The sequence below is a fragment of the Haliaeetus albicilla genome, chromosome 1 (genome assembly GCF_947461875.1).
Source record: "Haliaeetus albicilla chromosome 1, bHalAlb1.1, whole genome shotgun sequence".
In the NCBI taxonomy this organism is placed as follows: domain Eukaryota; kingdom Metazoa; phylum Chordata; class Aves; order Accipitriformes; family Accipitridae; genus Haliaeetus; species Haliaeetus albicilla.
The window spans coordinates 9,315,349-9,342,416 of NC_091483.1; the positions used below are offsets into that span (position 1 = coordinate 9,315,349).

Here is a 27,068-nt window from a genome sequence, read left to right on the forward strand (position 1 = left end):
ACATATGGCTTACAGGAAGAGATAATATGCCCTTTTATACTGCTGACCTGAAGCCCCTTGTTACAGTCTGTAACTGAAAACAGGGCTTCAGGCAGCAAGTAGATTTTCAGCTATGGATATTTAATATAGCTACACTGAAGTCACTGTGACCGTCTCCAGTATCCCCATATTGCCCAGTTCTGCAGGGGTGTTTTTGTTTGTTTGTTTGTTTGTTTTCCCCTGTATGTAAGCTGTTCACCACTCAATGGGGATAAGGAAGGTGTTCCTTCTGGGGACAGGTTTCTCTTGCAAATCATCACAAGGGATAACTGTACCTTCTGAACCTGTTGTTTCTGGCTCCCGTTGTTGGTGGGACAGCAGGCCAAAAGGACCTCTGCTCAGAGCCAGCTCAACGATTCCCAAATCCCCGCAGCGTGGAACAGCAGGTTAAATGTATGTTTAACTTCCCATGGAGACTGTCAGGGTTGCATTCAAAATGAGACTTGCCCAGGTATGTTGGAGATTAGCTCCATTCCCATTACTGCCTTTGCAGATCGTAGCGCTGTGAAGGCTTAGCATCTGTGAACAGGGCATACTCTCTGATATTCCCCGTGGCTTTACGGTCAGCCAGTGATTTCTCTGGGCCAGTGTTGGAAGTCACCCACGAGAACAGGAAGACCTTGCGTTAGTGAATACCCATTGCAAGAGACAGCTAAATACCACTGGCAGAGTCCCTGTAAGAGGGTGTAGTCCTTATAGGATCTCTTATTTGAATACTAACAGAGTTGCTAGTGTCTTTCTTCTTTTTAACCTTATGGATATAGGCACCTCCAAGAGTACCAGTATCCTGGGATAACTTCAAGATGCCAACTTCTGCAAATGGCTGCCGTGATGTCTTAGTTAAAACTGACATTGTACGTATGTTTATCCACTCCCAAGGCAGTTATACTCTCTCCTCACTCTGGTTTTGCCTCATTTTCATAACTTGTCTGAGGATCCATGGCCCAAGATCTGTGTAGTGCTTGGAGCGGTAATGCTGGGCCCAGGCACTGTCTTTAATTCAGTGTGTACTGGTATTGCCAGTAACAAAGTGGGCTAAGGAGAACCACAGAGCGAGGAAATACTACCTTTACCTTGAAAAGAGAAAGCGTTGAAAGAGGGCTGTAGGGCTCCTGAGGAGCCCGGGGAGTCAGTGGGAGGCATTCACAGAGCAGCCCATCTGCAGGGACACGAACGTGGTTTTTGTTTGTTTGTTGCAGACATGTTATTTCCGGACTCGGAATCAAAGCAGTCTCAGCAACGGAGACTGAGGGGATCGTTGTTGCTCTCCTCCCTGATAGTGACATGCCACCAGCCTCCCCTCAGCTAGAGAAAGTAGTTTAATTACTTGCCCCGTAGCATGTCCATGAGACCCACCGCAGGGAGCTGGTTTGCTGCTGAAGGGACGTTGTCTCTGCTCACTCCCTGCAGCTCGCTGAGAATGGTTTGGGGAAAGTGCTCTTGCATTTGCTAGGCGAGCAGCCTTTCCTGACTTCCAAGGGGAAGACTGGCCGGATAGACAAAGGTTGGGTTTGGTCTGTGGGTTGGATTTGCCCCATGGTTGGCCTACAGGGTGAGGGGCCTCTGATTCAAGGCTCAGGAGAGATCTCTGTGTATTGCTCCACAGGAAGGAGAATATGGGTCCACTTCAAATGAGCAGCACAGCGTCACGGCACGATGGTATGTTACCGACTGGACCTCCGAGCTGCAATGACTGTATACTGATAAGGGGCACAAGACCATGTCAAATGCAGTACTTTGTACGGATCACAGTATGCACGCTGGGGACCGGTTTGGTCTGTTGGGTCAGGGGACCAGTGGGTTAATCCCATAGTGGTGAAAATTATGATGGTCAATCTCACTTTTGAGTAGTGGCCTTATGGTGCATGGCAAGAGGAGCCCAAGAAGGCTTACTAAAGGGTTTCTGTTTGATTTATGCCCCCCCCCCCCCAAGTAATGCTGGACAACAGCTAGTTTGAAAAGTATTTCATGCACTTAGACGCTATAGTGATGAATTTGGTATAAGCATCAGTGGAGAACAATGGGCAGAGGGTGGAGAAAGGCACCCTGGGCTTTAGATGCAGCTGACTCACATTAAGCTGAAAGAAAGTCTGTCCTAGTGGTTGAAACGTAGACCTGGGTGGAGGGAGATGAGAACTGCAGCAAGTGTGACAGAGGTGCCTAACTTTGCGAATATCTTCCAGTGCTTTGCTGAGTATTGCTGGGGTTTGGAATACGTGCCGCTCTGCCACGAGCATGTGAGAGTGAATGGAAATGCTTTAAACGCTTCTCAATCTGCAGATGGAGTCTGCTTCGTAAATCATGGGAATTGTTTAAAAATCCTGAGCAGATGCCTAATGCGCTGCTGGCATGGTAGGGGTTAACTGGGACATCACCTCCTGGTCCCGCTAATTGGGCTCATTTGCCATGGTGTGGCTTCCAACACCATTTCAGAAACTCAAGGATGTGAAAAAGATGGAGCGAAACCAATGCAAAGTGGGCTTAAAGTGACTGCTCTACTAAATGTCAACTGCACAACTAAATATAACCCCGAAAGTAGAATTTATGCTTTGCACTCCTTCGCTTTTTTATTGTGGTGAGAAAAAAGCTGGGAACTCAACGGGCTGTAACTTTAATAGGTCATTCCAGCCAGTGCTTACCTTTACAAAATCCTGATAATACTGAGAAGACAATACAGTGATCAAAAGCAGTGATGAGATTTTTTAGCAGCATTAACCGTCATGACCTAGCAAAATGAAAGAAAATGGTTTAACGGAACTGTCAGATCCAATATAGCTAATAAAGGCATGGATAAATGTTTATTACATACCGGAGACAGATCATTTCTGTACAGAAATTGAGGATGACCTTTACTGATAACTCTTATCTGCCTGATATCCTGAATAAGAAAAAGAGAGGGGGAGAGAGGGCTGCACTATTGCTGATATTTATGAAAGGTGGAGAAAAATTACAATTTGCAGATGATTGTTTTTAGACAAGGGCTCTCAGGAAAATAAAGATATTGAACTGTTCATTCTGCGCAAGAGATTCCAGGCTCTGACTTGGCTGCGTCAAATGTAGCGAGCGTGTCCAACCAGGGGTCTTTTTGGGAGACTTGATTTTCATACATTTTACCTATATTTGTGTGTTTGTGTGTATGTCTGTGTTCAGTGGAGTACCAGTTGAGTTCACACTGATTTTTCTCTCTGTTTTGGAAGTTCCAAAGTTACTCGAGTAATGCTGCCGTGAGCCATCTTCCAGCCAGCCAGGTTTCTCAGCTGAGCACCCATAGTTGAAAGCAGACTTCCAAGAGAAGCCAGCTCCCAAAAGCTCCTGCCAAGACTCAGTGGTCAGACCTACGGAAGAAAATTGGGAATTCAAGCTATTTGTTTTGGACTGTGAATGCGATGTAAGCTTTTTGAGGAAATCTGTCTGCTCTGTTCCAGATCTGTACAAAGCAGCACGTGAGCATTTGCAACACAGGTAATGCTGGTGCTGAACCCGTCAAATGAGGCTGCAGCAGTCCTGCCATACCTGACAGCCATGTACATATGGGAGTCAAGAGAGAGACAAGCCACCAGGCTGCCTGAAGCACCAGGGGCGGGCAGTGACCTGCCCGGTGGGCTAGTAGAGTTCTGCCGACAGGGAAATCAAAGAACAAGTTAAACGCAGACTTTTTTCCGCTCGGTCTGGAGTGCAAGCACGGCAGACCTTACTTGCCTGATGTTCTCAGCATGATGTAGATCTTCATACGCTGAAAACACAGCTGTAGCCCTGAGGGCTGGCCTCTTCCAGAAGCTGGGCACACAGCAAACGTCACCAGCTACCTGTCAAAAAACTGACTGGAATGAGATGCAAGTGAAATCAGAATCAGGCCTACTACATGCAGTTAATCATAAATAACGCTGTCTCGGTAATGGTTGCAATTAGTTATGAACTTCAGTCATTTCTAACGTTTCCATGTTGGCCAATTATGCTGCAGAAATTATCAAGTAACCCATAGCACATTAGCTTTCTGTAATGCCATTGTTTGGACGTGCTCAGGTCACCAGATCCTTGCCAGGATGGATTAGCATAGCTCTCCGAAGTACAATGGTGCTGGGCTGATTTACATTGGCTGAAAAGCTGTCCCTTTGTCTGCTGGAGTTGTAGCAGGAGCAAGTTTAATTCACAGCTTTGCAGTAGAGACTCTTAGGACCCCACCTTATAGAAACAATGGTAGGTGTGTTCTCTCTCTCTCTCTCTCTCTCTCTCTCTCTCTCTCTCTCTCTCGGCTGTGCAGATGACTTATTAGATGCCAACAGTAATTCTTAGGTCTGGTGGTAATTCAACAATAAGCTGAAATCGTACTTTAATGATGCAATTTGAAGCTGGGAAAAGGAACACATAATTAATGGGCTCGTCTGACTTCTTAGAAGAGAAGCCTATCAGATAAGATGTCTTGAACTGATGAAGTGGTTGTGCTGACAAGCGGTTTAAAACTTCCTTATGCACTTGCCCAACAGCTTATTAAAATCACTTTTGTTTTGATTTTACAGGTCTGCGGAGGTGTGTTAGGACTGCTGTTTTCTGATGGCAGGTACGCTTATTTTACTATGGAAGAGTCACTTTGTTGTAAGCTTCTGCAAAACAAAGTGGTACAATTTGTTACAGTCCCACCCTTGAATGCTCTGTGTCTGTTGCTTCGTTTCCTCAGAGAACAACTGACTTTTCTGTTTATGTGAACTTTTGTTTGTCAAGTTATATGGGAAATGATATTCTTGAATGCTAAAAGGCATTTCTGTGTTGGTTACCTTAAAATCCACGGTAGCTGAAGTGCTTGAATACTTTGAAGCTTCCAGACCAGGCCCACAGATGCACCGCATAATGTTGAGTGAGAACAGCGCTCTCTACACTCTCTTCGATGAGATCTCAAGCTCTGTATTTGTTAATTGTCTTAAGGCAGTCTGACTTCCTATTTCCCTGACAATAAAATGAGTCGGCAGTCTCGGTGCTTTTGCCTTGCGCATGGATCCCGAGCGTGTAGTTTGAAGATCTCGTAGCTGCTTCTGGGCTGTGTGGTTTCAGAGAGAATTATTTTAAAGCAAAAAAATCTTGGGGAAATTAGTTGCAGTTTTAAAACAGAATATTTTGTCAAAATCAAATTTATTTCAATGAGGAACAATCACTCCAATGGCTGAGAAGAATGCAAAGATTAAATGAGGTATGAATAGCTGTAAGATAGTACAATTACCACCTCAGAAACAATATATTTGTAAAGTTAATTCCTCTTGAACATGAACAATCTCCTTACACTTGACCCCTCTCTATTGCCTCTTCCATGCTTGAACTCTCCTTGAACTTTGAAGATCCATCTTGAGAGTATGATATGGCCATCTCTTTTGCATCTGGTTATTTTAGCTCCAATTTGCAGCCCTAAAATGGCAATTATGGTGATAGATTGCTCAAGTCACCCGACATGGATTAGTATCGGGATCAGCGCGTTTATGCACAGGAGTAGTGAATGGAGACTACAGCTATGATTTTAAATTACTTGATTAATTCTGAAACAACACTTCAGAGTCCATTACATCCAGCAGGTGTTGGGGTTCAGGCTGCACTTCCGTTGCATATTCAGGCTGCCTTCCCTTAAACGGCACAAGCATGTCATATTTATTGCCCCCTTTTTTTTTTTTTTTTGTGTGTGTGTGTGTGTCCAGCATTCCTTTCCTCCCCCTCACCCCTCCTTTCTGTAGAAGTTCAGTGGCCTTTGGGGGCAACCTGGACAACACTCCCTTCTCATAAATCACATGGTGGGATTCAGATTGCCAAACTGTAATATGTGCCTGTATAAACTCTGGGGACACAGCCTGACTGGTATCGGAGCGAGGACTGTGACTTGTTGGACAGCAGGGCTGTTTTTTGGCTCGCGGTCAGTTAAATAATACCAAGCCTGCATAAAACATCTGACCATGTTAGTATAAATATCGCTGTCCTCTCAGAACTAACCTTGTTTGCTGGATATGGATTTCTTCTCTCTTAATTCAGTGGTATAGATGCTGGAACCCCTCTCTCACCTTTCCTCTCTGTGTTACCTGCTGTTGCTCTTTTGGGGGCAGCCCGATAGCTCTTATGAAGTTGGGAACTCGTCTGGGATACGGTTACATGGGGGGGGTTAGGTTTTCATGTGGGGGGGTTGTCCTTAAAAGAAAGAGAATAAAATGACTGGCCTAATCAAGGGGTTTAATGTGCTTTTGATCTTTGACCTGTTATCACACTACCTGATACTGCGAATGTTGGTGTCTACCCGTGATCTTCACTGACTTTAAAGTGGGATGAGGAGACACAGGTTTAGTATAGAAGTGTTCCTGCTGAGCCTGCTGGGCGCCACGACTGGAGTCTTTATCAGTCTGCTCCTTGTCCTGTGGTCAATACTGCAGGGAGGGAGAAAACGACGGCAAACCATAGAAATTGTCTGAACTTGAGGGATGACTGGATTTGGATAAAGCGGGGAGAACCGTGATGAAAACTCTTGCAATACATCACTCTGGTTGTAGGGACAGCCTTTTGTTATGATCAGTTGTCATGTGGCTTTATTATGTGCTTGTTGCCTTTATTTAAGTCTTTGTGGCCTGATCCTGACGCTCTCTGTGTCTTGTTGCAGCTAGAATAATTCTTTCAGTTTGCCAGAGTTCAGCCGAACAGAGCCGCAGGCCAGGCAGGCACCGCACATATAAATAAAGCGCAATTCAGTGAGGCGCCACTGAAATGACTGCTTGATGGCCAAGGTACTCCTTCCCATGAATAAGGGGACAAAAGTTTGGGGCTAATGAGAAGCACAGCATTTCAGTGTTTGTTTTAAAGACAGTGGCTCATTCTGCAGGCTGTGGTACAGAGGCGAGGGAAATTCTGTCTGGGGTCAAGAGTCTCCCAAAGGAAGCGACTTCTGTTTGCACTGACTACGTAACTCCTCATAGCAGAGGTGACAGTACGTGAGCCTGTTCCGCAGTCCATTGAAATTAGTGCGAGACTGTCTATGTACATGGAGTATGCCTTAATAGGAGAAGCACAATACTTGGCTAAAGTACATAGATGGCTCTACTCAGAGGAATTTACAGGGAAGGAAAAGGATGCGGAACTTGTCCTAAGGTTCTGCTGGAAAGCGCTGCCCAGCTTAGACCTGCTGAATGAGCGGAGGGATGATGTGTACAGTGCTCTGTAGAGAGTGTGCTTCTCGGGGATCAGATAGGAAGTAGTCATATAGAGTTATGAGGGTTCAAACCTGTGAAAAGTTGTCAGGGAAATATCTGGCATGGCTTGGAAATGCAAAGGATTGCTTTTGGGTTGTGGGTTTGGGGTTTCATTCCTATGGGAAAATATCTAGTGAAAGGTTTGTTTTTTCCTTCGATGCTTCATCAGACTTCTATTTCATTTTTAGGGTAGATGGGAAATAGCATAGGCTGTTCATCTGTGAAAACAGTGCATTTCCTATGAGAAGTTTAACTGCAGTGAGAAAGAAAACGGCTTTAAAAAAAATGTGGCACCCTAAATCTTTGCAGATGTTTGAACCTTTTCTCTGGGTGAAGGCAATGGTCTTTTTTTCTAGGGCAATGGTGGTATTTCTTTTAAGCTGAAGATGGAGTTTGATTGAAAACTGAAATCCAAATGTGCCTAAACATTTGGATTGCTTGAAATCTAACCCTAGAAAGCTGTGAAGAGCTAGGAGCAAACCTGGGCTGGATCTCAGGAGCACAGAGCTCAATTCTTGTCCAGTCTCACGTACCTCTGTTAGTATCAACTCCTCTCTGTAATAACTTTTCTTTGCTTAAGTGTTAGGTCAGACACCGAGTTCCCCGAACAGCTGCCTGAGGCTGTGTGTACTGTAATGACACAGGTCCTTACCTTAGCAGATCTTTCTGTTTCCAGCAAGTGTTTATGTAACGTGTTCTCTGACCAAGAACCCGTTGGACAGCAGTGGATCAGTGCAAGACAATCTTTTACCTCAGGGCTTCGTGGTAAATGTCCTGGTGCTTCTTGGGCTCACAGTCTGGGAGTTTGCCTATGTTTTAAAAAGGGACCTTAAGGTCCACCTTCTTCCAATTGAGGGAAAAATCTTGCGGACTGGGGGCTTATTCCCTTATTTACCTCTATCTGAAATGGAAGAGGGAGAAAGTTTTGTTCTTTATTATACATGGCACAGGTGGCGCTAGAGGGAGGCCACAACGGGCTCGGATGACCCTTTAGCTATGCAATATTCTATTCACACGTTTTCAGACTACTCACTATCTTCAGTCGTTCCTCTTCCTGGTGGGGTCAACACCCTACAGGCACTTTTATTCTGCTAAAATACTCTCCTTCATCCATGGGCTAGCAGCGCCATAACTGTGGGGAAAGCCTTGGGCTGAAATCCAGGAGGCTCGAGTTGAATTTCTGTCCCTGCAGTTTCCACAGGTTCACTTAACCTCTCTTTGATTGCATCTTCTGACTTCAGACATTAGAGTGGGGAGAGAAGATAAACAGGTTTTGTCCTGTTGCCAGTACTGCGGTACTGCGTACCTGTCCAGATTTCTTTTTCCCTCTTTAAAGTAACATTTTCCTGTGTATGTATGTGTGTGTGTGTTTCCTTCCTGCTTTAAAACACACCGACTCAAAACCTCCAGCTGCTTCAGCATCTTTCTGATTCTTCTCAGAGCTCACACTGATGCTTTCTGGCGACAAGGGGCCCAGAGCTCAATCCTGACGGAGAGGTTTTCATGCGGGGGCCCTTGACAGCCCACAGCAGAACCTCAGCAAACCAGGACCTTGAAGTTTCTTACCTGTGGCACCAGGGAGATGGCTGAAGGGCTTGAAGACGCGTCATGTGGGCAATACGTGCAGATGGAGGGCAGTGAACGGCCTGCAGGATAAATGTCTACAATGAGAACAGAGTCCTAACCACGTGGCTGCTCTCAGCAGTAGCCAGCTGGGGTGCAGGGTTCAACTGCCCTGGGAGCTTCTGTTCAGCCACCGCCTGGATCGCCCGTTTTAGCAAGTAACCATTTCTGCCTGTAAAGCAGTAAAGTCCCTCAGAAGACCCACATCCTTCACAGCAGGGATTTTTTCTGAGTAAAGATGACTGCGCTGTGTAACGCGCGGCATGGCTTGCAAGCAGACACGACAACGTACCCAGAAAACAAACCTTTGGTACAGAAGCGTGACAGCCAGCAGCAGAGGCGGTGATTGACAGGGTCTTCTGTCTAATGCCTGCTCCGTTTGGGGGAAACCATTGCTTTTGAAGCTGCTCCTGACCTCAGGCGTGTTTCTGTGCAAACTCCCCGCCAGGCGACGCTTGGCCCAGCCTGCCTCTTCTCCCACCCTCGCTGAATGAGGAGACTTCTGCACGCAGGCACAGGCCAACGGCAGGCATTCAGTGCAATACCCAAATCAGGATTTTATTTATATCCCAAATCCCATTTCTCAGCACTGTCAATTTTTTCCCTTGCGGAGAAGCGAAAAGACAGTTAAAGGGACTTTCGGTGACATCCCCCCTGTTTAATGAAGCTTGGAGTTATGGGCAAGTGACTCGAACTGCCGTTATTATCTGCATGAGTGACTGAAGGCCGAGGGTCTAGCAGTGTGCAAAGAGCTCCACCGCAAATGTGCACATTGATCATTCCTAATCAGACCAACCAGGTCAGGGGTGCTGGAGAGATGGAGAGCGCTGAAAAAGCTGACAAATGAAGCAGCGGAGCTTGGGGGTTAATGTAATATTCAAACAGAATGAGATATTCATTTTCTTATAAGCTTGTCACTTTTCCCTTCTTCTGACATTTTGCCAGAGACTACAATGAGGAGGCACAGAGAGTGTGAGAGTATATGAGGGAGAAATGTCCTAACCGAGAGGGGCGGGGGGGGCCAGAAAATCCGACAAGTGTATCTAAAGAGCACAAGGGAAAAAGGCATGGGGAAGTGCAATTCTTCTGCTTCCTTCTCGTTTTTCCATGCTTTGCACTCTTTTGTAGTAGAACGCTTTTTTTGTTCTTTTAAAAGGTGAGGCTGTTTTGGGACCTTTTAAGTTGCTGCAGCCAACACTGTTCTGTTACTCTGCAAAAAACCTGCACAGGCTGGATTGTCTCTAAAATAGATACGTTTGGGGTGCTTCTCTGTATTCCTCTCCAGTAAAACGGACTATGCGTAGCATTGTCAGAGGTGAGGAGCTGTGCAGTGTGCTGGTATAGTTGTTGGGTTTTTTTCAGAATCACTGTATTGAAGGCTGTGGGCAAAACTTACGGCGCGTGTCAGAAGCATCATTATTGCCTCACTTGGGCTTCTCGTGACTTTCTGGCTTCTTAACAGTAAATGCCTCACCTGAGGAATTTTAAGTATCTGCTAAAAATTCACTCTACTTCCCAGTGCTTCGCATGCTGGAAGCCAGGCCCGAGTAATGACAACTGTAATTTAAGTGGCATAAATTGTATCTACCCAGCTCCTGTTGTATAACTGGGCAAACTAGAGCACAAAAGGTTTGGTGGTTGATTGCAGTCAGCCGTGCAGGGCGGGAGAAGGACTTGAGAAGTCGCTCTTGTCCGTCTGGGCTCTCACCAGATGAGTGGTCAGGTTATGGCACAATTGAGGCTTTTGTGCTATCTGAGGAAGGTAGGCACCTTATGGTTCAGGGAACTCTTAGGAAAAGCCTGCCTGGAATTAACGATTTGAGAGATTTATTTGGCACTCTATAGGTTAGAGGGACTTAATGCTCTAAAGAATGAGAGAGGCTTGAGAAATTAAGGGTCAGAGCTCCTGTAAGATCTTTGCCGAGTCAATAATTATCCTGCGTTGCAACGTTGTCTACAGTGCTGAGGTCAGCTGTTGCCAAGGGAGGACTTCACGAGGAGACCCAGAATGCTCGAGAGCTGGAGATCTTGTGCAGTGCAGCAGAACCCCAGGGTTTGACATGTAGCAAGGACCAAGTGCTTGCCCTTGGTAAATTTGCCCGTTCCTTGTCTGTGCAGCTGTTGAGCGGGAAATCATTCTTGAAAAATCAATCCCATTTTCCTTTTTTTTTAGCGGAGTTTCCTGCCCATCAGAGAACTTTCAGTTCTCATGTTTTATTTTATCTCTCCCTGCTCTGTTTCCTAAGCATTTTCTTACTCCTGTAAAATCTGCAAGTTATTTTTTTTTCCCAACTAGCAGTTACTTTAGGATTTACAAGGAGGCTGTGAATTGATTTTGGTTGTTTCATCCCAGATGCAAATAACTCTCTGAGTCCGCCCAGCGAGACGCTACAGGTCTGGACCAGGAGACTACATGGGGGTGGCAAGAGGAAAGCTGCGTTACATTGGCACTACAGGAATCAGGAAATTTCTCGTTTTCAGGCTGCTCTCTGTAATAGTTCCACGATGAAGTTGGAGGAAGAAATGGAAGGTGAGAGGAGGAGGAAAGGAAGCGTGTTGCCCTTTCTCTTGGGCCTTTGGAGTGCATTACACCTCCAGTTCAACAATAATGAAATCACCCTATTAACTTCAGCAGACTTCAGACTGCAGCCTCCAAAGTTTTGGAAAGCATAGCTCAAATTATCACATCAGAGCTGACAGGAATGTGTAATAGCAACAGCAACAACATAAAACATAGAAAAACCCCCGAATTTCCTTTTTTTTTTTTTCCCCCACATACTGCGAAAAGCACAAAAGACGGAAGGAAGGCCTTTGGGGGAACAGTCACTGGGCTGGGTCTTGGGAGATGTGAATTTAGCTCTCTTCTTTCCCACTGGGGTGGTACAAGACCTGAGATAAACAGCTGATTTGTTGGTTGGGTTTTTTTGTTGTTTTTTGTTTTTTTGTTTTTGTTTTTTTTTAACTTCTCCTTTGTTCTGCAGATCATTTCAAGATGTTCTTTTTTTTCCCGTCTGTTTCGACTATCAGTTCTTCAAGGCTGGCATGATTTCTTATTATGTTCCTTTTACAGAGGGGCTTTCTTCCAGCAAGAGCCTGTCCTGAAGTACAGAAGAATAATACTGAATATTTGTTAATGCCGACAAGCAGAATTATTTAATCTTCCTCCTCCTTTAACCAGTACTGCAGTCTGCTGGCTGCCTGCGATGTTAGGTAGTTGGCAACATCTTTCTAAGACAAGCTCTCTCTCTCCTCATCAAGCTTCTGTCTCAGAGATTCATGTGAAGCATTTCAGTTTATTCAACCTTTAATCAGATGCCTGACCTATTCTGAACAGTGCTCAGCTTATGACCTCTTCCCAATAAACAAGTTTTAAACAAGCTGCCACATCAGATTTTTTGCAGAAAATGAACGTGAGACAGCAAGAAGAGCTAATCATGCCAAATATCGCTCTCTTTGCCAGGCCACTTTCTCTTCTTCTCTGCAAGAATTAATTTACATTTTTGGAAAAGCACGACCGTCTCTCTGAAAAGAAATGATGCAATTTCTCTAGCGTCGAGAGTTCTGCTGTTCTATGCGGAATGAAGTGTATTTAATTAGGCAAAATGCTCTTAGTGAGTTGTCCTGAAATAAACACAGTCCAGGGTACTTTCTCCTGCTAGAGTTACATGTGATTTAAAAGGTGAAGGCAAACACCATAGTTGCTGGACCACTGATCCTTTGGACATCGAGTACTTAAGAACTCATCAGTTACCATGAGAGACAAGGAGGGTGTTTAGAGAACCCCCTGCCACACTGCTAGGGCTGCAGGCGCTGATTCTCAAAATAGCGTAGTGTGCAAGTTGTTTTGGGGATCTCAGTAGCTTAGAGCTGCGTCTTGATTTTGAAATTATTCTGGTTTGAGGTTTTTTTTCTTCTTTCCTTCTTTCCTTCTTTCCTTCTTTCCTTCTTTCCTTCTTTCCTTCTTTCCTTCTTTCCTTCATCTTAATAAGCAGTGGAACCGGAAAGGAAAATTGGAAGAAAATGGTGGTTTTTCAGTGACTGCGGTCATCTTGACCAAAACTACTACTATCTTTGGAACACTTACTGGCAGCTTCAACAACAGATGATAAAGCTCAGGTGGGTAAATGACTAGATTCCACTTGCCGTGAGGGCGATTGCTGCAACGGCAGGTAGCACAGACAGGATGCTGTGCCTAATGTCCCCTTTTCAGGCTATGGTCTCCGTTTCTAACTAATGACTCCTTTTACTGCTTCTAAATGCATGTTGCCTCATTTTCCCTGTCAAACAAGGGGGAAGGCATCTTGAGGCTTTGCAATGCCATTCTCTGCAAGCGGTGGTGTGCTAGAAGAGGGCACCTGGGTGCCAGCTTGGGGCAAAGTGTTATAAATATTGGCAATGAGGACACCAGTTCACAGGTGTTAGAACACAAGCACTTGCCTGGAATATTCTCTGCTGTGTAAGTTGACCACCTACTTAGTACCTGCGTCACCTTGGCCTGCTAAGAGCAGAAACTGGAAACAAACAGAGGTGAGTATTGCAAATTCTGTTATAGCTGGTTGTTGGCATCGCTATGCAGTTGAGCACTGCAGTTCCTGCAGGGGAAACATTAACAAATATTGACAAGACTTTGTCTCTGTACTGAACAGTACAATCTCCAGGACACCATTGTTTGCTGATAATATTGATTTTTTCAAACATAGTTTCTTACGGCTCTGTTCCCTAACGTTTCTGTGAGAGATGTTTAAATTAGCTTAGACTAGAGGTGCCATCACAAATGTTGTCAAGCAAGGAATGTAATTTTTCTCGTTTAGGCCTGGCCTTGATGACACATGGACCTTGTCCATTGGTGAGGCTTAGTGCCAATAAACATGACTGGCAATAACAGTGCCTGTTTGCTTTCCTTTGTAGTCCCTTTGGATTGTGAAATGTTGCGAGATGATTTGGTAATAGCTGAACTTGGCCCTTTCCTCTGGCTCCTTCTGTGATGCTGAAGTCCCAACAGTGGAAAATTGATTTTCGATTAGTACATTTGTTTGTGTTCTGTAACATTTCGAGGATGCTATTGAAGTTGGAGTGCATCCTCTAGCTTCTGGTCAGTAGCTTGTAGGACAGGCTGAAAATGTGCAAAGGGAAGGTCAGAGTTGTGTATTTTTCTCTGGGAAAAGGCAATTGGTGAGGGGACTGACCTTGGGCAAATTACTCCTGCTCCAGCATTACTTGCCACCTCTGTTTTGGCAGTTGTCTGTGGAGGAAGGTGTCTACAATGTTCCTGTAGCGCTTGGCACACTCGGGCCTCCCCAGACACTCCAGAGTCACAATAAAATTTTAAACACAACTTAATTTTTTAAAATAAATTATGATTGTTGTGTGGTTTCTGGTGTATCTTGAACACCTTAGACTGTGTTTGGCTCTTGGTCAGATTAGAAAAGGATAAAACAATTTTGTCAGACTTCATAGGGTTTAAGAAAACTTTGTCTGTGGTTTCCCTTAACTGGACTTTGGTCGAGAGTTTAAAAGGGGGAAAATGCCTCGAACCGCCTAGTAGTTTTCCCTCTTTCCCACTAGATGGCCAGTTGTGTTAAGGCCAAGAACCATCTTCTGTCTTGACATCTGGGAGGCCCTTGGTGAGAAGCATATGTCTCTATCTGCTAAAGCCCGGATGCAAAACCTAGACATAAAATGTGCTATTTAGGCAGGACGCTTTCAGGCAATACCCTGCTGGGTCATAAATAATTTTTTCCATCACTTATGAGTTTCATAATCTCTCATTCCCAATAGAAATAATATTCAACAGTAAAAGCGAGGGACAACACATCTGTTAGGAGGTCAGGAACTATAATGAGCAGCGTCCCTTGAAACTGTATTTGAGACAGGAGAGCACTATATAGCAATGTTTTCTTATTTGCTCAGTTTCCTCCCCCCCCCCCCCCCCCCCTTAAAATGGCTTGGCACCGGTTTATGCTTCATATGAAATATTTATTATTGTCTTATTTACATTAATTTTGAATGCTTGATCAGAAATGTGATCTCTCTCTAGTTTTTATGCTCACTTCCTAATAAACCAATTAAAACCCAGCTGCTATGCAGGAGAGAGCGAGCATGAGTCAGATCCTCTTTCCAAGGATTGTTCTTTTATAGATTGCTCTTGTGTCCTATTTGCCTGGCAGGAATTTAATTCTACTGAAGGAAAAGACAAACATCTAATATTTCACTTGGGGATGGAAAAATCTAAGAATCCTTACGGTTTCCTAGAAACTGTTCTTGTAAATGCTTTTAGGGAAAGCAATAGCTGCGCTTGTTATCCACCTGCTCTTCTCAGTATGTACAGAACCAGATACTTGGTCATCTTGTATTATCTGATCCCTCTCACGGATTTGACTTCACAACAGGTGCTGTTTGTGTATTCACAGAGGTTCAATTAATTTGGCTGTCCAAGCTCATCCTGGAGGCCTGTGTTTGTACAGAGAGATTAGGTTTGAGCTGAGGACTCCCTTTCTGCTTGTGGCAAGATGTTAACAAATTTCAGTGCCTCAAGATGCATCTTGGACACTTGTGGCATTGCCAGAAGTAATGAGGGCGCCGATTCCCACAACTTAGGTTTTTTGCTCTAGAACTGCATTTTCGTAGTTTTTAGTCTAGGAAGATCGCAGTTTGGGCAAAAGCGATGGTTTCTGTTGCCCTCCTCCGCAGCTTTGCAGTCCTTTGTACCCCCTAGCGATCGCATTCCCTTCCTTTCAGTGGACTGTCTTCTCCGCAAACTCTAGCCAGCTTGGTTGTCTCAGGGAACGTATTTTGTCTACGTTTCCCCTTACTTGCCTTTACCCTTGACAGCAAAGTGCAAACACGCTCTCTATGGGAGATGCACATAAATGAGGGTTCCCTGTACAGTGCAAGCTGAAGAGCAAAAGGCCTTACAGCTGGGAGCAGTCCATGAGAGTGGGACTTTCACTTAAATAAACACTAAGCTTTTCTGATGGCGCCCGAGCCAAGCAAGGAATAAACTGGTGTGAGCAGGCACAGGGCTGGGTCTGCCGAGTGGTGTGTTTATGACAAAATGGTACCAAGGAGCCAGCTTGCTGCTACTTAAGAGAGTGCTGCAGAATGTAATCTGGTTTTTGAAATCAGAGAACGGGACTGTGACTCTGGGTAGATGCCATTCTTAAATAAGTTCAGTCTGAACAGAAAGAAAAAGCTGCAATTTTCCATGGTAGAAGACCCCCCCAAAATGTCAGTACTGACTCATTATTTATTTCCCAAGCTATCCTCTTCCTGCCCCACTGGGCACTTACGGACTGCTGCTTTGCAGTCTCGATCGTCCCTGCATGTCTAGTTGCCAACCACGAGGACTCGGGGATCCAAATGTCCCGTGAGGCTGTTGCATTTTTGTTATATCTCTTACTTGGAGCTGAGCGTTGTTTTGCCGATTCAGGCTTTCTTGGGTGTCATTCCAACCCTTCTACTGATGACAAAGAGCAGTCTCTCTTCTAGCAGATGTAACTGTAAACACCACCAGGAAAACAGACTCCTGAAGGTGGTGATGTTTATTGTGGAGTAACACATGCTGAGTGTGGGTGCCTTGGTAACAGCCTTGTATTTCTGTTTCAGGCTCTGTTCATGGAAGAGAGACTTCCGTGGGAAATCCTGTGGGGCGAACCTGTTTGGTCCATCCTGATTGCAGTCTCCTTTTTCAGCTTTTTGTCATCTGAGGAAACATGTTGTCAGAGAAGCCTTAAAGCAACCATGTGAGTTCAGCATGGAAGATGTCCCTTATTCTAGCTGTGTGTGAACATGCAAGCTGCAAATTATGTCTCCATCCCAGGTCTCCGTTGACCGCAGGGGCTCAGAATTTTAAAAGCTCAGCTAATAATCCTCTCAGAAGGGGCAGATCCAGTTAGCACCATGGCAATGAAAACATGTTTTGCGTATGTTTAGGACCGAATACTAGTCTCAGCTAAGGCAGCAGCAGTTTTGCTATTTAGTTCAGTGGGACTCTATGCTTTACCCATGTCGCTCCCCTTTTTTTCAATAAAAATTGAAGTCTAGCTGTAAGTCTTACTATCAGGTAGCAAAACCGAAGTGAACTGAATCGTTTCCTCCATGCCTTTTTAAGTTAATACAGTTGTACATCTTGTAAGTGACTATGTAAACATAGCCCTGTATTGATGTAAGGCAGAGTCAGAAGCTCCCAGGGTAGTGGTTTTCAAACTGGGATCTGTGTACTCCTATTTTGTCTGTACACTTCAATCTGTGGAAGGTATTTTAAAAAAAAAAAAAAAAAGGCTACTCCAGTGAATGTTGAGGGGTCTGCAAAAAGGCAGACATTTTTATAGAGCAGATCGTGCTGATTTTCATGGGGGTTACGGTAAAAAATTTCATGGGTCATTTTGAAAAATATCTTGTAAAGAATCTCGCCTAATTACACAAAACAAGTGCCTGGCTTCACAAAGGCCTACTCACATGAGTGGTCTCTTGACAAGATCCATTTTAAGTCAAGAGAATCACAGGACTCGAAGGTTTTAATGATTTTCCCAAAACTTCTTAAACAGTACAATTAAATACATATTCCAAGAACAAAATTGTTGTTCAAGTTAAATATTAATTCATCTAAAATTGACATCTTGGTTATTTTTTCTCATATTTGGACAGGATTAGGCAGTGGGCATTTGAATGTCTTGACTGCACAGATGCAACTACGTCATATGGTCTTAGTGCTTGCTCAAGTCTCGATCCTAATTCTACTGGTTTTAATAAATGGAATTAATGATCTCGTTTCTGTCATTTCAGAAAAATCCTGGATAATTTTAAAGATGAAAAACCGCCAGCAATCCCCTACTGCAATTTAACTTAACCCCAAACTTCTTCCTTTACAAAATACTACAAAGAATGAAGAGCACACAGGAGGTAAACAACCACAAAACAAAACCCCCAAACCTACAACAGCAGTTCAGGGTAAAAATTTTCTTTTTATGTTTAGAGGGTGCTGTTAAGTGTTTTGAATTAAACTTCCCATGAACCGTTAAATTTTGAGCGGTATTTCCACAAGTTATTTTTTCACGTAAGTTATTACCATGTCCTAGAACGGGCTGGTGTATTGTCATTCAAATATACATGGTGTGTTCCCATACCCAATGCACCCATGTGTTTGCAGCAGTGTTGTGGCTGTGACAGTGTACAGTGCTCATGTGTAGAAGCAATTGAAAGGACTCACAAGCAGGAGAAAAAAAAACATATATGTGAACATCATTTTATTTTAGGTTCCTTCATTGCATTTCCCGCTGGACCCGAAGGAAACTTAATCTGCATTTTCTGTATGACATGATGGAAGCTATGGAATTTTAAACTTTCTTGACAGCCTGCAAGACAGGGGTAAGGCTAAGGAAAGCCACCTTGGCTGTGGTTGTTGGCATGCTTTTATACTGTATGCAAAACTTCGCTTTTCTTGTTTTAGAGGAAAGAGAAAGATCTTTTCCCTGTACTTTTAATCATAAAAGGCCACTTTCATTAAGGGCTTGTCTCTGCTTAGCATCCTCGATGGGAAGAGCATATCCTGCTTGAGTAGGTTTAAGGAACGTGCTCGGAGGCTCGGACTCGCTCCTGTGTGGGGTTGACACTCGCTGTGCTGCTGTTTCCCCCGGCTAGTCTGCATTTAGTCAGCTAGGCTTTTCAGAGAGAAAGCAGTTGAAAGCACCAAAAAGCTAAGATGCTGTGACAGGATCACTGAACTTCAGGAGACTGGCCCTAAATGAGAAAGCTGAAAACCAGAACTGAACGCCCCTCTTGTCTATTTCAGAATAGGGGGTCAGAACTGGAAATAATCCATGGACCCCATAGCATTCCTCAAAAAAAACAACAACCAAACAAAACCCTGCGCAACCCCTGGTGTTCTCCTATCCATCCCTTCCCCTTGCTTCCCTCTGTCAGTCCTCCGCCACCCCCCCTCCTCTGCACGCACGCTTCTCTCTCTGTATTTTCCATCAAAGGTGGCAATGCCTCCTGCCTGCCAGAGCGACAAGATGGCTCAGTCGCCCTGCAGTCAATCAGACAGCTTGGCTTGCACGGGAGAGCTGGGCCAGCCGAGTCACATTTTGACCTCCTTCATCTGCTCCTCTGAAAAGTTTTGGATCCACACAAACTCCTGATAGCATTCTGCTCCAGAGCCCCCGCGCAGCTCCAGGAGCTCCAGGCGGGGAATGGCGGCCTTAGCCCCCCGACGCCCGGTACGGCTGGTCGAAGGGCCCCTCGGCTCCTCTGAAACGACGCCTTTCTTGGCCGAAACCGCACGCCGCCAGCAGCCCGATTTGTCCTCGCAAGCCTTTTTGATGTGACCTTTGTTTTGGAAGTGGGTAGTGCGCTTCTCTCTCGTTCAATCCTCTTCCTCCCGCCTGATTCATTTTTGGCCAGTGCTCCTGGCGAAGACCCATCCTAAACCTACCACAGCTGTAGGCTCTGTCAGTGGGGACAGCTCAATAGGAAGGCCTGGCGGATTTGGGGCAGGAGTGGAGCATTCGGCCGAGCCTGTAATCAGCGTTTTTTGTTTTTTTTTTTACTTAAAGCGCAAGAAAACGGGCGGCGTGTCCCTCCTTTCAGCTTTCTGAGGGGAAGCAGCCCTTTCCCGCCTCCTAGCATTCGATGCGCGCGGGCCCTTCCTTGCAGCGGCCGCCTCGAACGTCGCGGGGCGGCGCCGCGCCCGCCCCGCCGCGCGCCTCGTTTAAACTGAGGCGGCCGTTGGCCGCGAGGGGGGCCAGCTGCGCGGTGCTGATCCCCCTCAGGGCGGCAGCGCGCGGGAGCCGTTAGCGTGAGGTGAGGTTGGGGAGGGTTCGTTCCCCTTCGCTGTGAAGCAGTGTGCTCAGCGCTGGCCGCCCGCGCAGAATGTTCTGGAAGTGGTCTGAGGGCAGGGAGGGCGGGCGGGCAGCCCGGTAGCCCCATTCCCGTGCGTCCCGATGAGCCCGACGAGACTTTCTGGGTAAGAAAGCTGCAGGTGCTGGGGAAATGAGTCCTTTTCAGCACCTTAGGGTGGGGGGTGGGCTGGGTGTCCTCGGAGGTTAAGTCCTGGTTGCAGTTTCTTATTCCCAAGTAAGTCTAATGGCCCCATTTTCTTCCTGCTACTTCTGCGAGCTGAGGCTTGTAGATTGCGTTTGAGGGAAGTGGGGGCTTAGCCCTATTGGAAGCTATATGTTTGGAAACAAAGTGTGCTGAAAGGGGAGCAGGCTGTGACACGCTGCGAGAAGCTGGAAGCATTTCTGTATTTTATAGCCTGGCTAATAAAGAAGGGATTTAGGTCAAGTTTTGTGTTTTTGCAAAACGGGTTAACTCTGCCCAGTGTTGTGCAGTGGCTCTGCTTATGCTAAGAGGCCTTAAATCTCCTTTTCTGCAGTAGTAGCTTTTCTTTTTTTAACAGGCTTACCTGCTGTGCTTTCAGGTAGGTGAGGAAGGTTTGTGCCAAGGAACTTCCCCTCTAAACCTGCTCTTCAGAGACTTCATTTTAATAATTGGATTTTTCTCTTGTTATGTTGCATTTTATAAATATTACCTGTGTAAGAGCACCAGGGAAGGGTTTTCAGCACTGCCCTATATACTGTTGCAGTTTCAGATGATTCTAAGGTGGTATGTAGTAATTCATAAATCGTGCGTTAATTCATCCAGCTTTCTAAATCTCAATGTAAAAGCTCTGTGTGAAATCTGTTCTACGGTGGTTAATTAAGAAAAGGAATGAGCACTTGTTCATGGCTTTTTATTTTGGTGGATATAAAAATTGTTGAGACTCTTCTTATTTTTCTGGTGTGTCTGTATCCTTTTATTCTGGTTGCTCAACTGGCAGTTTAATTAATGCATTAAATAGGGGTCAGATAGCAGTATATGTTTGTGGAGTGGACTGGACTGTTGTAGCTTTCTTTCGAAGCAATGGTTTGTTTTAACTGTTATGCACTGTGGTGTTACAGTCAGAGACCCCTTTGATCACGATGTGTGAGATGACCTCACTGCTGCTCCAGTAGGTGAGGAGAGCTCATCCATGTGAGATGAATTCAGTTAATAGTTTATTATATTAAGTGATGTTTCTGTGAAGCAAGCTATTCCAGGTCATTTAGAACTGTCCATGTCTAGTTACAATATATGTAAAGTAATTTGATGTCTGCTACTACAAATGCAAGGGTTAAAAATAAACTCTTAATTGATAAGGAAGTATACGTTGTCTGTGCCACAGCTTGGTTTCAAGAAGGATGAATAGCTTAGAAAATATGGGCGTTTTATTTAAAAAAAAATACAACAAAAACCCAAAGACAAAACCCAAAAACCAAACCCGGAAAAAAACCCAAATGCACAAAACCCCTCCACAAACAACAAAACTTTTCAGTGAAAGTAGAGTGGGACTGGTTCAAGATCTTTTTTTTCTGTTAGGATGTTTCTTTATGAGAGTAAGCTTTGCACGCTTTCAGGTGTTTAAAAAGTATTGGTTTCTGGTGAACACTGAACAGAGTGAATGTTTGGGCTTTTATTGTTTTGGTGATTTTTTTTCTTGTTTTGTTTCCTGTTTGTGGGGTGTAGTGCAACAGAGAAAATAAATTAAAGCACTGGGTGTTTGGGTATTTCTGAGATAGAGCTGTCCTGGGGGATCTGCTGCCTGAAGTAAATGGCACAGGTGGATATGGTAAAGAGTATAACAAGTTTTTAAGTTAAAGAATAGGAAACAGGTGCATGTGCTCATCAAAGAGTAGGCCTTCAGGAATGTTTCTTTTCTTTCTTAGAGATAATAATAAATTCATATTTATGGTTAGGTAAGGGCCAAGTTGCATGAAGGGGCTGCAGTATTGTTCCTGTACTGGCAGGGAAGCAGTGTCATGGGGAAAGAGACAGCAGCATGTTTTTGTACTGAGAAGTGAAGCAAGGAGATAATTATGACTTCATCAGTTAAGTGTCAGTCATTCTGTCTCTTTCTGTTTTGACACATTCAATTCTAGTGACTGGTGGTAAAGAAGATGAGAATGTTAGGGAGGTTTGAAGGAGAAATTTTAATGGGGGGAAGCAAGGGGAGAAAAAAAACCTGTCGAAGACAATTTCTGGCAGGCAGTTGTGTTGCTGGTGCAGACAGATTGGCTGATGTTGATTGTTGACAGCTTCTGCAGCTTGCTAATTACAACTGTAAAAAATTCAGGTGAATGACAGTAACTTGAAATGTTAATTCTGCTTTTTTTTATTTTGCAGCTGCAACTGTTAGTTGGCTATCGCTGTAATTGATGGACACTGCCAGTTGCTTAGACAGATGGAAATTAATACTTGTGTTACCATTAGAACTCACTATCACAGTCACGTTTTCATTAGTCTCCTGCACTGAATTAATGTGTACAAGATAGAGTGTATAGAAGGAGCAAATGCAACTTCTACCTGCAGACCAGCCAGCGGCACTGTGGTCATTGTGTGGCTGTGCAGGGTCGTGTATCTCTAAGGCGTGGTAAAAGATGGTGAGACTGGGTTAAGGAAGTAGTTCGTTAGCTCTGCGTTCCTGTGGGTGCCATGGGTTGAGCCACCTGAGAGCTGGGCAACTGCTTTTTAAGGTTTGTGATTTATTCCGGTCACTAGGCTGGCCTTGGGAGGGACAGTACGGATGTGGGGAGGAGATGACTGCTCAGTGGTCCCCTGCACGAAGTGGATTCAGACTGGAGTAGTTTTCTAGAAGTGTTGTCTTGAATCTGATGGAGGTGGGAAGTCTTAAAGTGTAGCAGTAGCATGGGTTTTCCCGCTGGTGCCAAAACTCCACCCTGCCTTGAACGAAAGGGGAATGGCTGGAACAAGAAGGAATTGATGTGCCTGTTTGCATTGAAGGCATGTGCAATGGGGGGGGGGGGGGGTGTGCTTTCTGACACCAAATAAAGTACGGTCCAGTTTGTCTTGAGGTTGGAAGGTGTCCTGGTTTCAGCTGGGATGTAGTTAACTGTCTTCCTAGTAGCTGGTACAGTGCTATGTTTTGAGTTCAGTATGTGAAGAATGTTGATAACACTGATATTTTCAGTTGTTGCTCAGTAGTGTTTAGACTAGAGTCAAGGATTTTTCAGCTTCTCATGCCCAGCCAGGGCACCTGACCCAAACTGGCCAACAGTGTATTCCATACCATGCGACGTCCCATCTACTTTAGGAACTGGGAAGTGGGGGGGCAGGGATTCGCCGCTCGGGGACTGGCTGGGTGTCGGTCGGCGGGTGGTGAGCAATTGCCCTGCGCATCATTTGTACATTCCAATCCTTTTATTACTACTGTTGTCATTTTATTAGTGTTATCGTTATCATTATTAGTCTCTTCTTTTCTGTTCTATTAAATCGTTCTTATCTCAACCCAGGAGTTTTACTTCTTTTCCTGATTTTCTCCCCCATCCCACTGGATGGGGGGGGAGTGAGTGAGCGGCTGCGTGGTGCTTAGTTGCTGGCTGGGGTTAAACCACGACAGAAGGAATGAACTCTGAATAAAGGAAGCTTCCCTGCAGTGACAGTACCTGAGGTGGCCTTCATGTACAGGTTGTTTCTGCACAGTATTCTTCAGTAAGGGTAGTGGTTTTCCTGTATTTCACCTGGCTGTCTATTTTCACAAGATTTAAAGGCTGTATATTTTTTCAGTGTTGTAAGCAGAGATTCCCTCGAGTCCTAAAGCCTGTGTCAGGAAGCAGCAATGGAGCTTTTGGCTCTCTTTTTTTTTTTTTGTATGTCCATTAAATATTTGAAATGAGTAAGTATTTCTTTTTCTATGCTTAAATGAATTGAGACTAGACCTGTCAATTTCTGCTCAGGTTATACACAACTAAGAAACAAGTTCTTTGTCTTTTGAATTGTTTCAGTGATGCCATACAGGCAACTGAAAGTATGTCAGGCTCTTTGAGCTGGGATTGTGACCTTCTCAGGTGTGGTGTGTGTTTGTTTTGTTTTGAGGGTGATAGCTATTGCAATACAGCTGCTGTTTGTGTTAGGCCTGTGCACCCCCTTGAGTTCTATGGCAGTTTATTGAGGAGACCATCTGATTTTACTTCGTGCTTTAATGTCCTGACTTAGCAATGTCTCTAGTGAGTTATTTGAAGAAGCAAGCTATTTAACTTATTTCAAGCCCCAGAACTTCAGTGTTTTCAAATGTTCCGTTTCTCCTATGTCAGTGAAGAAGGCTTATTGACTATAAGACCCTGAAAAATGTTTTCTGGATGTGAGTGTGCAGCTGCAGATGTTACCAGAGCTTAGAAGAGAAAAATACTTGCATTCCAAAATACTGGAGCTGTCCATCCAACATAGAGCAGATGACCTGCTTGCTAGGCTAGTGCATGCGAGAACAGGCCCTCCATTTTTCCTCAACTTCTGACAAAGGTTAGATGTTGTTAAAAATAACCATAATAATGTGGCAGTCTTTTAAGATTTGTGTCAGAGTTGATGGAAACTTGAGGCTTAACTTGTTCATAATGGGAAATGCAGCTGTGATCTTAGCTGGTGTCTCTGAATTGTAGATGCCTGCACATCATGTGCATTGGAAACTATAATGCTGGTTGAAAGGAAGATGCCTAGAGGTCTACAGGTAGGGTAAGTAAAAGCAGTTAATTACGTCAAGTAATACGCAGAGGAAAGGAGCAGTGCGGTGAGGTTTTCCGAAGTAGAGGTGCGATACTAAAGGTGGAAGAAACAGATTGAGAGGTCTTTGACTGACTTGCAAGTGGGCCTGCTTTTGCTGTGTGGTGGTGGGGCGGAGGGGCTGGTTCAGGTAAAATCCTGCTCTCTGAATATGGACTTGCTTCAGCCTCGCAGGGCTTGGTTGCTGAGGAAGGAGGTAGTGGCTCAGTTTATTTCTCTGAGGACTTAGTCCTTTCTGAGAGGTTCAGTCTTGTGGGGGTAAAGCAAGTCGGTGCATGCAAAGAGCTCCTCGCATGCAGCAAGGGAGCACCGCAGAAGTGTTAGTCAAACAAGTTGCTGAAACGTTCGCTACTCTTGAACTAGGAAAGTAAGTTCATAAATTCTGAGCCCTCTGAAGCTTGCTTTTTTTGTTGTTTTTTTTTTTCTTTTTTAACAGTTTGCAGAACAGTTTGCTTCAAGCTGGTGAGGACAGTGGTTTCCTTGGTGTTCAGAGACTGTGGCGAAGTGGAACTCTCTTCCCTGGAGGCGTTCATGAGCTGTATTTAGAGGTAGGCTGACAGAACTGATAGCAGCTCAGCTCCAGGTGCAAATGTATCTCTTGCTGTTTTGTTGCTTCTGTGGAGGGGAGGTCATGCACATGCAGTCCTCTCTCCCCATCTCTCCTGTGACCACATTGGTGCCTCATCCTAAGACCCACCAGGACTGACTGGTAATTCTGATCTCAGAGCTAAAGTGTAAGCAACTGCCCAGCAGCTCTTCGCTGGCCTGGTTAGCAGAGCTTTGATGTAAGTGTAGTTGTGCACTTGGTGTGCAGCACAGGAGATGTTCCTACACTAAAGGTAGGATTGTGTTGCCCACTGCTATGCCAATTACTGGATATTAATGGCAGGATAGCATGCATATGCCTAAACTGGGAAGCAGAAGGTTAATAGACGAACAGCACCAGAAGATCCCATTTATCAGTTTCTATTTATCTCTCCTTGGGAGGTGGCAGGTTTACAGTAAATACCTTCTGTCCTTCTAATTTCCTAATGATGGGGATAATGATGGAGAATGGTGAAGTCATTAACTGGGACAGCCTCTGTGCATCACTCTGTCAACCACATCTCTCCAAGACCTGCAATGAAAAGTGATGGGCCCCAGCTGTTCACCAGATTCTCTTCCCTTCCCCCCTCCCCATTCTCAACCCCAATTGCAGGCTTAGCAATTAAAAAAGAGGGGAAAAAAGAGAGGAATAAAGAGGGGAAAAAAGAAAATCCACAAACCAAAAGACAAAAGCCAGTCCCTTCCTTTTCCACTGCAATGATAGCCCAGTCTGCCCTGTGCTTTGTGTGTTTGTGGGGCTGTACCACTCTGATCCTGTTTGGTGGTCTCAGTTAAGTGCAGTGGTATCCCTGGGCCTAGCGGTGTCACTTGGGCAAGGTGTGTGGTACTGGAGAGGGGAACGGTTAACTGAAATGAGCAGAACATGGAAGAAGGTTGTGCTTCTGGGACAGAGGCATTGGGTTTCCTTTGTGCTGTCTTCTGCTCTTGCCTTCTGCTGAAGAACTCGTTAAATGTCTGTCGAAATGTCTAGCAGGTCTCTGCATCTGAAACCGTCTGCTGGAGTACTGATGTGTTTTGGTGGTTAAAAAATGGATGGGCAAACAGTTCTCAGTCAAGTGGTACGTCGGGTAGAACTGTGGATAGAGTACAGTAGCCAGGCTCTGTTTCTAGACCCCACACTTGAAGGTTCAAGTTCTGCAACACAAAGATGTCCCTGAAACATGAACCAAAGTTCAAATGAAAATTTACCCAAGGAAATTGTTGTTTTGAAAAGATTTTTTCCCCATGGCATTTCTTTGTAGCTGACTTGAGGTTTTTTTTGTTATATTTGTTTTGCATTTCAATAATGACTTTGACTCAATGAGTGTTTTCAGAGAGTTAGGAGTGCTTTACCTTTTGTAACAGCCATGTATTCATTCAGTGAGTGCCTGTGATTTATCGCCGGTCCTATTTAAAACAATGCATTTCTCTCTGTGAGAGGTGGGAAAAACCCACCCCACCACTGGGGCAACTGTGCTTTTTCCATACAATGAAAGGGAAAAAACTGATGTGTGCTCTCTCATATGCTTACAGTTTTCTGGTAAATCTGAGCCTGTGTACACATGCCTTCAAAGCAGCTTAGCTTGACCTGTTTTCTAGTGATGTACTAGTTCTTCAGTGAGATGTCTTTTTTCTTGGTTGTTATAATTCGTGAGTGAAAGCAATAGCTTTACCCGTAGCAAAGCTACGGGCACTTCCTGTGGCCTTGAGTATAGTGTAATATGGCGGAGCCATCCAGAGCTGCTGCGGGTCATGCCTTTTGCTCTTGACTGTCCGCCTGTTGTGGTGTCTGAGAGTCTGGCCTTCTGCCTTGGCACGTTTTGAAAAGAGAGGCCTGCCTAAAGTGAGGTTTTCCTATGCCTCCGCCATGTGTCGGGCTCATAAAAGAACTCTTGAGCTGTGGGAGCTTTGTATTAGAAGGGTTCATTAACTTTCAAATGTTTCAACTGAGAAATTTCAGTGCTCTCAGCAATAGACCAAGGTGGCCAGCTCAGCCAAGAGTGTCCCCTGACAGTCAGGTAC

At 44.8% G+C, this 27,068-nt stretch overlaps 1 long non-coding RNA gene across 1 annotated transcript in view; it reads left to right on the forward strand.

The window, feature by feature from the left end:
• The first annotated feature begins 3,237 nt into the window (after positions 1-3,237).
• Positions 3,238-27,068, forward strand: part of LOC138684699 (uncharacterized) — a 337,043-nt gene continuing 313,212 nt past the window's right edge. The window contains exons 1-5 of the long non-coding RNA XR_011323946.1: positions 3,238-4,236; positions 4,557-4,597; positions 16,476-16,612; positions 17,655-17,771; positions 18,125-18,236. This is a non-coding gene — a long non-coding RNA (uncharacterized lncRNA). The remainder of the gene's footprint in view (positions 4,237-4,556; positions 4,598-16,475; positions 16,613-17,654; positions 17,772-18,124; positions 18,237-27,068) is intronic.